This window comes from Pteropus vampyrus, unplaced genomic scaffold, assembly GCF_000151845.1.
Source record: "Pteropus vampyrus isolate Shadow unplaced genomic scaffold, Pvam_2.0 Scaffold114, whole genome shotgun sequence".
Classification (NCBI taxonomy): domain Eukaryota; kingdom Metazoa; phylum Chordata; class Mammalia; order Chiroptera; family Pteropodidae; genus Pteropus; species Pteropus vampyrus.
The window spans coordinates 3,033,203-3,042,013 of record NW_011888895.1 but is presented as its reverse complement, the minus strand read 5'-3'; the positions used below and the strand labels follow the sequence as shown (position 1 = coordinate 3,042,013).

The following is an 8,811-nucleotide window of genomic DNA, read 5'->3' as shown; positions in this document are numbered from 1 at the left end:
AAGGTAGTACAAAACTGGATTTGCCTCCCACTACAGATATAGGACACATCATTGTGTACAAAAACTCAAAAAAAAAGAAAAGCTCTGGCTGTATTGTATCTTGGACAATCTGAATATTATGTAAACTGTGCTTCATTGTCATGTGAAAAATCAAGGTCACCTGTTGCCAAGAGGATCTTCCCAGGCCTAAATCCAGACTGTGATTCATTCCCTCACCCCCGTCTAGGGGTTGATGCCTATGGATCACTCTAGGGAAACTGCCCCCATCCAACATACAGCCTCTGACAGAGCTAGACACATATACAGAGAGAACAGGCCATGATTCATGCCCCGAAGGCTGTCCCCTTGGACTCGGCTGATTGCACCAGAAGTAGACATCCAACCTGTAGGGACTCACTCTCCAGACTGGTCAGAGGCCAAGTAAGGGTCCTAGTAGTAATGTTCTTCTCACAAGGGCAACAGCCAGAGGAAAACACAACCCTGCTGTCTGGTCACCCCTCACAAGAGACCTTGGAACTGCCTGGTAAGCTGATTCCATGTCCCCGATCCAGGCACTCTCACATCTTCTGATTTGGCTGTTATGAATGTTTTTTTTTTTTTTTTTTTTTTTTTTTAAATCTCTTAGAACTCCTTCCACTTCTCATTCTCATCTGATGATGTTACTTTTCATTTTAGTGAAAAAAAAAAAAAATAGAGGCAATGGGAAGAGAACGGTTCTACTCTCTCAGAACCGAGTCTGCCCTTTGCACTGCCTTCCTTCCTGTTACCAGGGAGGAGCTGTACCTGCTCCTTGCAGAGGCCAGCCCTCACCTGGGCGCTGGGTCCCACGTCCTCCTGCCGCTCTGGAACGTCACTCTAGAACACTACTTCTCTCTCGCCTGTGTCATGTTGTCCAACTGTCCCTCTCTGGTGCCTCTGGATCACGTGTGATGCAAACATGCTCTAATGTTCTCATCTTGAAACAACAACGATAACAACAAAACTCTCCCTTGAGCCTGAACCCCCTCTACCTCCCACCTCACTTCCACACGTCCCTTTTAAGCCACCCCTGCCCTGTCCTCACTGTTCCTATTTCCTCGCCTCCTGTCTCTCTCGAATTCACTCCACTCAGGCTTCTGTCCCTACCGTCCCATGAAGACTGACTTTGTTACCAAACCCAATGGCCAGTTCTTAGTATTTGGCTTAATCGAACTTTTAGCAACGTCTCACAAATGTTGCTAAAAGTTACTCCCTTTCTGAAAAAGCGTCTTCACTTAGTCTCTTCAGTGTGGGAAATAGACAGTAACAAATGCTTTTATAATATGATGTGAGCTCCGTTAGGACAAGGACTTTATTTCATGTACGATTATTTCCCCAGCACTTGGGACAGTGCTTGTCATGTATGAAGTACATAGTGTATCTTGTCAAATGGATGGATCTAGATCAGGGGACAACAAGGGACAGTTCACAGGCCAAATCCGGCCCACCATCTGTTTTTGTAAATAAAGTTTTATTGGAACACATTATATTCATTTCTTGACAGATTGTCTAAGGCTGCTTTCACACTATATCGGCAGAGTCGAATAGTTGCGGCAGAGACTCTATGGCCCACAAAGCCAAAAATATTTACTATCTGGCCCTTTACAGAAGAACTTTGTCGACCTCAATTTAAATATTCATTTCAATTTCCACTCTGTGCTATGTGTGTAAGACCCTGACCACAGGTGATCAAAGAGAGAAAGTTCATGTAGAGAGAACACAGCATCCTCTCTCATCCATGAACACGATTAGGGTTTGTCTGTGGCCAGAGGCTAAGAAGGACTCTCCATGGTAAATAATTAAGTGGTAGTAAGGGGAGTGGGGTGATGGATATTGCAGAAAAAAGAAAATTAACCTTATCAATAGGAAAACATTCGTCGGGTAATCATTTTATGCCATGTAGGTGGCATGTGTTATGTCACTTAGTCCTCATATAATCCCATGAAGCAGGCACTGCCATCTCCAGTTTACAGATGAGGACACTGGAGCACATGCAAGTTCAATGTTTTGCTAAAGGTCATACAGACCTATGACGGATCAGAAAGGGGGTCGATGATGCTAGTACCTGAGATATCCCCTGGCCCAGGTAGTAGTAATGATAACTGCAAACCCACGTGGGGCTTATGATGATGTGCAGGTACCGTTCTCAATCCATCCCCTTAACCTTGGGAGACTGAGGCATAAGAAGGTAGCTGACTCTCTCAAGGTCACACAGCCCTGGTAAAGACAGTGCCAAGGCTTTACTGACCAGGTAGTCCAGCTCTAGTCATTCTTCTTTGCCACTTTGCTGTAACGTGTAATAGGTCCTCGTTATAGGTGAATAGTTACTGAGCTAATGGATTTGAACCCAAATCTCCTGAATCCCAAGCCCAGCACCTTTGCCGCTGTCCTGCAGCGGCCACCTTTTCAAGGTTCAGAAGGACGTGTAGCATTTTTCTTTGAGAACAGCTGGCCGAGAGACAGAGCTGTGGCCATCTGACTTGTTTCTGCCGAAATTACTAGAACGTTTCAGGATTTACTCATCCTCTTTCTACATTTTTCTCTCTCTTGGGACACTGCCCATTCCCTTGAGAGGAGCTATAATTTCAATAACTGATGATAACATCTGTCTTTAGATGTGAATCATTTACAGAAATGTGTCAGGAGAAAACTAAGCCTTCTAGTTTCGAGCAGGTTTCTTACGAAACTCATTGAAGTAGCTTTCTTACTCAATCTTGCCTATAGGTTTGAATTGTGCAACAAAATATATTCTCGAACTGACAGTTGTACAAATTATGGCTCTCTAATGGGAGGTGAATTTTTTCCCCTATGTGAAAGTTACTTAACCTAAATAATGGGATTTGATCTATTCATGTTTCAAAATCAGATAAAACCATTATACATTTTATAAGAAAAAGCTGACATCTTTCCCTTTGACTTACTCATCTTGGGCTCCCATAACGAAGTACCACACAGACCGCTTAAACAACAGAAATTTATTTTTCAGTTCTGGAGGCTGGAAAATCCAAGATTAAGGTGCTGGCCTACTCTGTTCTTGGTGAGGGTCCTCTTCCTGGCTTACAGGTGGCCACTTTCTCACTAGGTCCTTACGTGGCCCTTCACTGGTGCCTGCATTGGGAAAAGAGATCTTTCTCATTCACCTTCTTAGAAGGCTGACGACTCTATCAGGTTAACACCCCACCTTTATGACCTCATTTAGCCTTAGCTGCCTCCTAAAAGCTCCATCTCCAAATCCAATCACATTGGGGCTTAGGACTTCAACATGCAAATTTCGAGAGGACAAAATTCAGTCCACAGCACTCTTTCCCCGTCCCTGAGGACTGTGTCATGTGACCCAACACCATGAAAGTTTGCTAGTTGATTTTGCAAATATCATTCAAATCAGTGTTGAGTTCTTTCTAAACACAGTTCTGTGTGAGGATACCTTGAACTATTTGCTTCAGCATCAAGTTCTTGCACCCATGAGGAAAAGTCACATGTGTCGTGCAGCAATTAATTAATTTTCTGACTCTTCCATATGGCAATGATAATGGTTGCCTTTTAACAATTGCTTAAAAGGTACCGGGAGGAGCTGTACCTGCTCCTTGCAGAGGCCAGCCCTCACCTGGGCGCTGGGTCCCACGTCCTCCTGCCGCTCTGGAACGTCACTCTAGAACACTACTTCTCTCTCGCCTGTGTCATGTTGTCCATCTGTCCCTCTCTGGTGCCTCTGGATCACGTGTGATGCAAACATGCTCTAATGTTCTCATCTTGAAACAACAACGATAACAACAAAACTCTCCCTTGAGCCTGAACCCCCTCTACCTCCCACCTCACTTCCACACGTCCCTTTTAAGCCCCCCCTGCCCTGTCCTCACTGTTCCTATTTCCTCGCCTCCTGTCTCTCTCGAATTCACTCCACTCGGGCTTCTGTCCCTACCGTCCCATGAAGACTGACTTTGTTACCAAACCCAATGGCCAGTTCTTAGTATTTGGCTTAATCGAACTTTTAGCAACGTCTCACAAATGTTGCTAAAAGTTACTCCCTTTCTGAAAAAGCGTCTTCACTTAGTCTCTTCAGTGTGGGAAATAGACAGTAACAAATGCTTTTATAATATGATGTGAGCTCCGTTAGGACAAGGACTTTATTTCATGTACGATTATTTCCCCAGCACTTGGGACAGTGCTTGTCATGTATGAAGTACATAGTGTATCTTGTCAAATGGATGGATCTAGATCAGGGGACAACAAGGGACAGTTCACAGGCCAAATCCGGCCCACCATCTGTTTTTGTAAATAAAGTTTTATTGGAACACATTATATTCATTTCTTGACAGATTGTCTAAGGCTGCTTTCACACTATATCGGCAGAGTCGAATAGTTGCGGCAGAGACTCTATGGCCCACAAAGCCAAAAATATTTACTATCTGGCCCTTTACAGAAGAACTTTGTCGACCTCAATTTAAATATTCATTTCAATTTCCACTCTGTGCTATGTGTGTAAGACCCTGACCACAGGTGATCAAAGAGAGAAAGTTCATGTAGAGAGAACACAGCATCCTCTCTCATCCATGAACACGATTAGGGTTTGTCTGTGGCCAGAGGCTAAGAAGGACTCTCCATGGTAAATAATTAAGTGGTAGTAAGGGGAGTGGGGTGATGGATATTGCAGAAAAAAGAAAATTAACCTTATCAATAGGAAAACATTCGTCGGGTAATCATTTTATGCCATGTAGGTGGCATGTGTTATGTCACTTAGTCCTCATATAATCCCATGAAGCAGGCACTGCCATCTCCAGTTTACAGATGAGGACACTGGAGCACATGCAAGTTCAATGTTTTGCTAAAGGTCATACAGACCTATGACGGATCAGAAAGGGGGTCGATGATGCTAGTACCTGAGATATCCCCTGGCCCAGGTAGTAGTAATGATAACTGCAAACCCACGTGGGGCTTATGATGATGTGCAGGTACCGTTCTCAATCCATCCCCTTAACCTTGGGAGACTGAGGCATAAGAAGGTAGCTGACTCTCTCAAGGTCACACAGCCCTGGTAAAGACAGTGCCAAGGCTTTACTGACCAGGTAGTCCAGCTCTAGTCATTCTTCTTTGCCACTTTGCTGTAACGTGTAATAGGTCCTCGTTATAGGTGAATAGTTACTGAGCTAATGGATTTGAACCCAAATCTCCTGAATCCCAAGCCCAGCACCTTTGCCGCTGTCCTGCAGCGGCCACCTTTTCAAGGTTCAGAAGGACGTGTAGCATTTTTCTTTGAGAACAGCTGGCCGAGAGACAGAGCTGTGGCCATCTGACTTGTTTCTGCCGAAATTACTAGAACGTTTCAGGATTTACTCATCCTCTTTCTACATTTTTCTCTCTCTTGGGACACTGCCCATTCCCTTGAGAGGAGCTATAATTTCAATAACTGATGATAACATCTGTCTTTAGATGTGAATCATTTACAGAAATGTGTCAGGAGAAAACTAAGCCTTCTAGTTTCGAGCAGGTTTCTTACGAAACTCATTGAAGTAGCTTTCTTACTCAATCTTGCCTATAGGTTTGAATTGTGCAACAAAATATATTCTCGAACTGACAGTTGTACAAATTATGGCTCTCTAATGGGAGGTGAATTTTTTCCCCTATGTGAAAGTTACTTAACCTAAATAATGGGATTTGATCTATTCATGTTTCAAAATCAGATAAAACCATTATACATTTTATAAGAAAAAGCTGACATCTTTCCCTTTGACTTACTCATCTTGGGCTCCCATAACGAAGTACCACACAGACCGCTTAAACAACAGAAATTTATTTTTCAGTTCTGGAGGCTGGAAAATCCAAGATTAAGGTGCTGGCCTACTCTGTTCTTGGTGAGGGTCCTCTTCCTGGCTTACAGGTGGCCACTTTCTCACTAGGTCCTTACGTGGCCCTTCACTGGTGCCTGCATTGGGAAAAGAGATCTTTCTCATTCACCTTCTTAGAAGGCTGACGACTCTATCAGGTTAACACCCCACCTTTATGACCTCATTTAGCCTTAGCTGCCTCCTAAAAGCTCCATCTCCAAATCCAATCACATTGGGGCTTAGGACTTCAACATGCAAATTTCGAGAGGACAAAATTCAGTCCACAGCACTCTTTCCCCGTCCCTGAGGACTGTGTCATGTGACCCAACACCATGAAAGTTTGCTAGTTGATTTTGCAAATATCATTCAAATCAGTGTTGAGTTCTTTCTAAACACAGTTCTGTGTGAGGATACCTTGAACTATTTGCTTCAGCATCAAGTTCTTGCACCCATGAGGAAAAGTCACATGTGTCGTGCAGCAATTAATTAATTTTCTGACTCTTCCATATGGCAATGATAATGGTTGCCTTTTAACAATTGCTTAAAAGGTACCAGGTGCCATACTAAGCAGTTCGTATCTCTAAGCATTTTATTTTCTCTTTTAATCTTCTCGACAGCCTATGATGGATGAGGTGGTATTGTTATTACTTTCATTTTGTGGATGAAGAAACTCAGGTCAGAGAAACTGAATGACTTGCTCAGTCTGGAGGAGAAGACTCTGTCTGGATATGAACCTGGCACAAACTCTGAGGTGTCTGTAACCACTTTCTGTGCCTCCCAGTTGATCGGGAAAGTTATACTTCCACAGACTTCAGTCCGTAATCACCAGAAATGATGGTTCAGCACAACCCTTAAGATGACTCTCTAGCTGAAAAGGAAGGTAATTCATTTTGATCCAGTTCTTACTTTTATTCAGATTTTTTTTATTCACTTGTTTTTGTTAGTCATAAATGAGGCAAAGGGATACCTTTCTGAAAAGCCACTCATAATTTAAAAGCATTTTGCTTTTATTATATGTTTAAAAGTTTCTGGAAAAAGATACTTCTGAAAAGAAACAGTAGAGTATCATAATAGTGCTATTTCCTATTCTGTCATTTATTGTAATGGCTGTCTTCTCTCATCTGCGTGGAGTGTATCCTAAGACACTTTTCTGGCTTTTCTTTAAATGAAAATTTCCCTCGCTTTTCAGAAACCCAAAGGAAAAACTATGACAGAAAATGTTTTCCTTTTATCTCTCAGTTCTGTGTTGCAAGTCATATGTTTTTGTCATGATTAAAGTCATTTTTTCAAAGGATTCCAGCTGTTTGAACGGTCTGAATCAGAAGCAGGGAGAGAAATTGAAGGATTACTTTTTCCTTCTTGAAAGCTAGCGGGAGCAGGATATGGGCTGCATACACCTTAGAGAGGAACAGAGATGGCATGAGGACATCCAATCCGATCAGAGTTACTAGAATTAGGAATAGAATTAGGGGGCTTAGTCCCCCCTCCCCCACAAAATGTTTACACTTACTGGAGAATTTTCCAGCTTCCGGAGAAAACAATTTTTTCCCAAGAAGGATAAGAGTGTTCACCCTTTGCAGTATCCATTTAACTGCAAAGGAGTATTGTAGGGCAGAAATAAGTTTAATTACAAAGCAGCTTGTTTTAAAAGCATCCAGTCTCATCTTTGCTGTCTGTGCCTACTCATCCTATAAACCGTTTACCAAATAGTTAACTTTCCCCTGTTCCTGCCTCCCTCAGGAATGGGGTGATGGAAGGCAAGACGAAATCATGTGGCAACAGCGACAACCATTTGGCCTGTTTAGAGGTGCTTATGCAGAAAAAAAAACACAAGAGAACAAAGGAGAAGAGCATGTGAACTTCTAACCCTCATCCCCACATGCCATTGGCTTGGTGGGTGGCATAAGCAAGTGTTCAAGTTCCCTGACGTGGGCGTTTGTTTGGGGCCAAGTGACAAAGAACCAAATAGGGGAAGAACGTGTGAGCAGCAAGTGGAAAACTACCAAGAACGGTCCAACCCTGCCGGCCGCTCCTGCTGCCTCGCTGAAGTATGGTAGTCAGCTTCACGTCTCCACTCTGTGATCCTGCACAGCCCAGCCGTTCCAACGGGGTCAGCTCTTCTCACATGGTAGAGATTCTGTTTGACAGTTGAGTTTTCTGGCCCAGCTCCTTTCTCAGTTCCTCTTGTCTACATGGAGTGACACTTTGTTTGTTGGGGGATAGGCAACATATTAATGATTGTGAACCGACTCCCGCCTGCAATGCTGCCTGCAGCTTTTGTGAACCCCACATGTTTTAATCAACACATCCAAAGGCAAAGATGGGTCGAAAGTGTTAGAGAGGATTCTTCAGCGGTTGTCCGAATGGATCTGCCGAACATGTACTTGGAGCAAGGCGGTAAGCTTTCTGGAAAAAAAAAAGGTGCAGTGGCTACGTCCAAGAATTCCAGAAGGTTTTACCTTTGGGCTTCCATGTTGGCTTTAGCATTTGGTGAAAGTTTTCTGGGGATATGAAAATATGGGGACCCAAGGAGGGCCAGAGGTCTTTTCATGAGTATATGTTGGCTGAGGATGATTAATGTGGTTTATGTTTTTGTAAAACATGATTCAGGAAGGCAGCAGGGTTTTTCTGGAAAGCACATTGGCTCTGGAGTTGAGAGAGGTGGGAATGATCTAGAGTTTCCTCTTATTGTGACACCCTGAGCAAGAAACTTCACCTTTACGAGTGTTTGTTAAAAGGGGACAATGATTCCTGCTTATCTCAAATGAGGCTGTGGGTGAAAAAGTGCTTTATAAAACACAACGTTACCATACACACTATATAATTTCTTTATATGGCTTGTAAATAATGTAAGCCCCGAGAGACACCAATGATAGGAGGATGGGCTGAGGGAGAGAAGACCAAGAAAGAAGATGAGAAAAAGATTTCAGAGAGGTCCAAGGGAGACTTGGAATAGATGGCATCTCGAAGA

The 8,811-nt window shown here is 43.2% G+C and overlaps 1 long non-coding RNA gene across 1 annotated transcript; it reads left to right on the top strand.

Moving 5' to 3' along the window:
- The first annotated feature begins 355 nt into the window (after positions 1-355).
- LOC111743454 lies at positions 356-8,804 on the top strand. Its single transcript, XR_002781718.1, has 3 exons — positions 356-523; positions 6,458-6,720; positions 7,581-8,804. It is a non-coding gene; the product is annotated as an uncharacterized LOC111743454 (long non-coding RNA).
- The last annotated feature ends 7 nt before the right edge of the window (positions 8,805-8,811 follow it).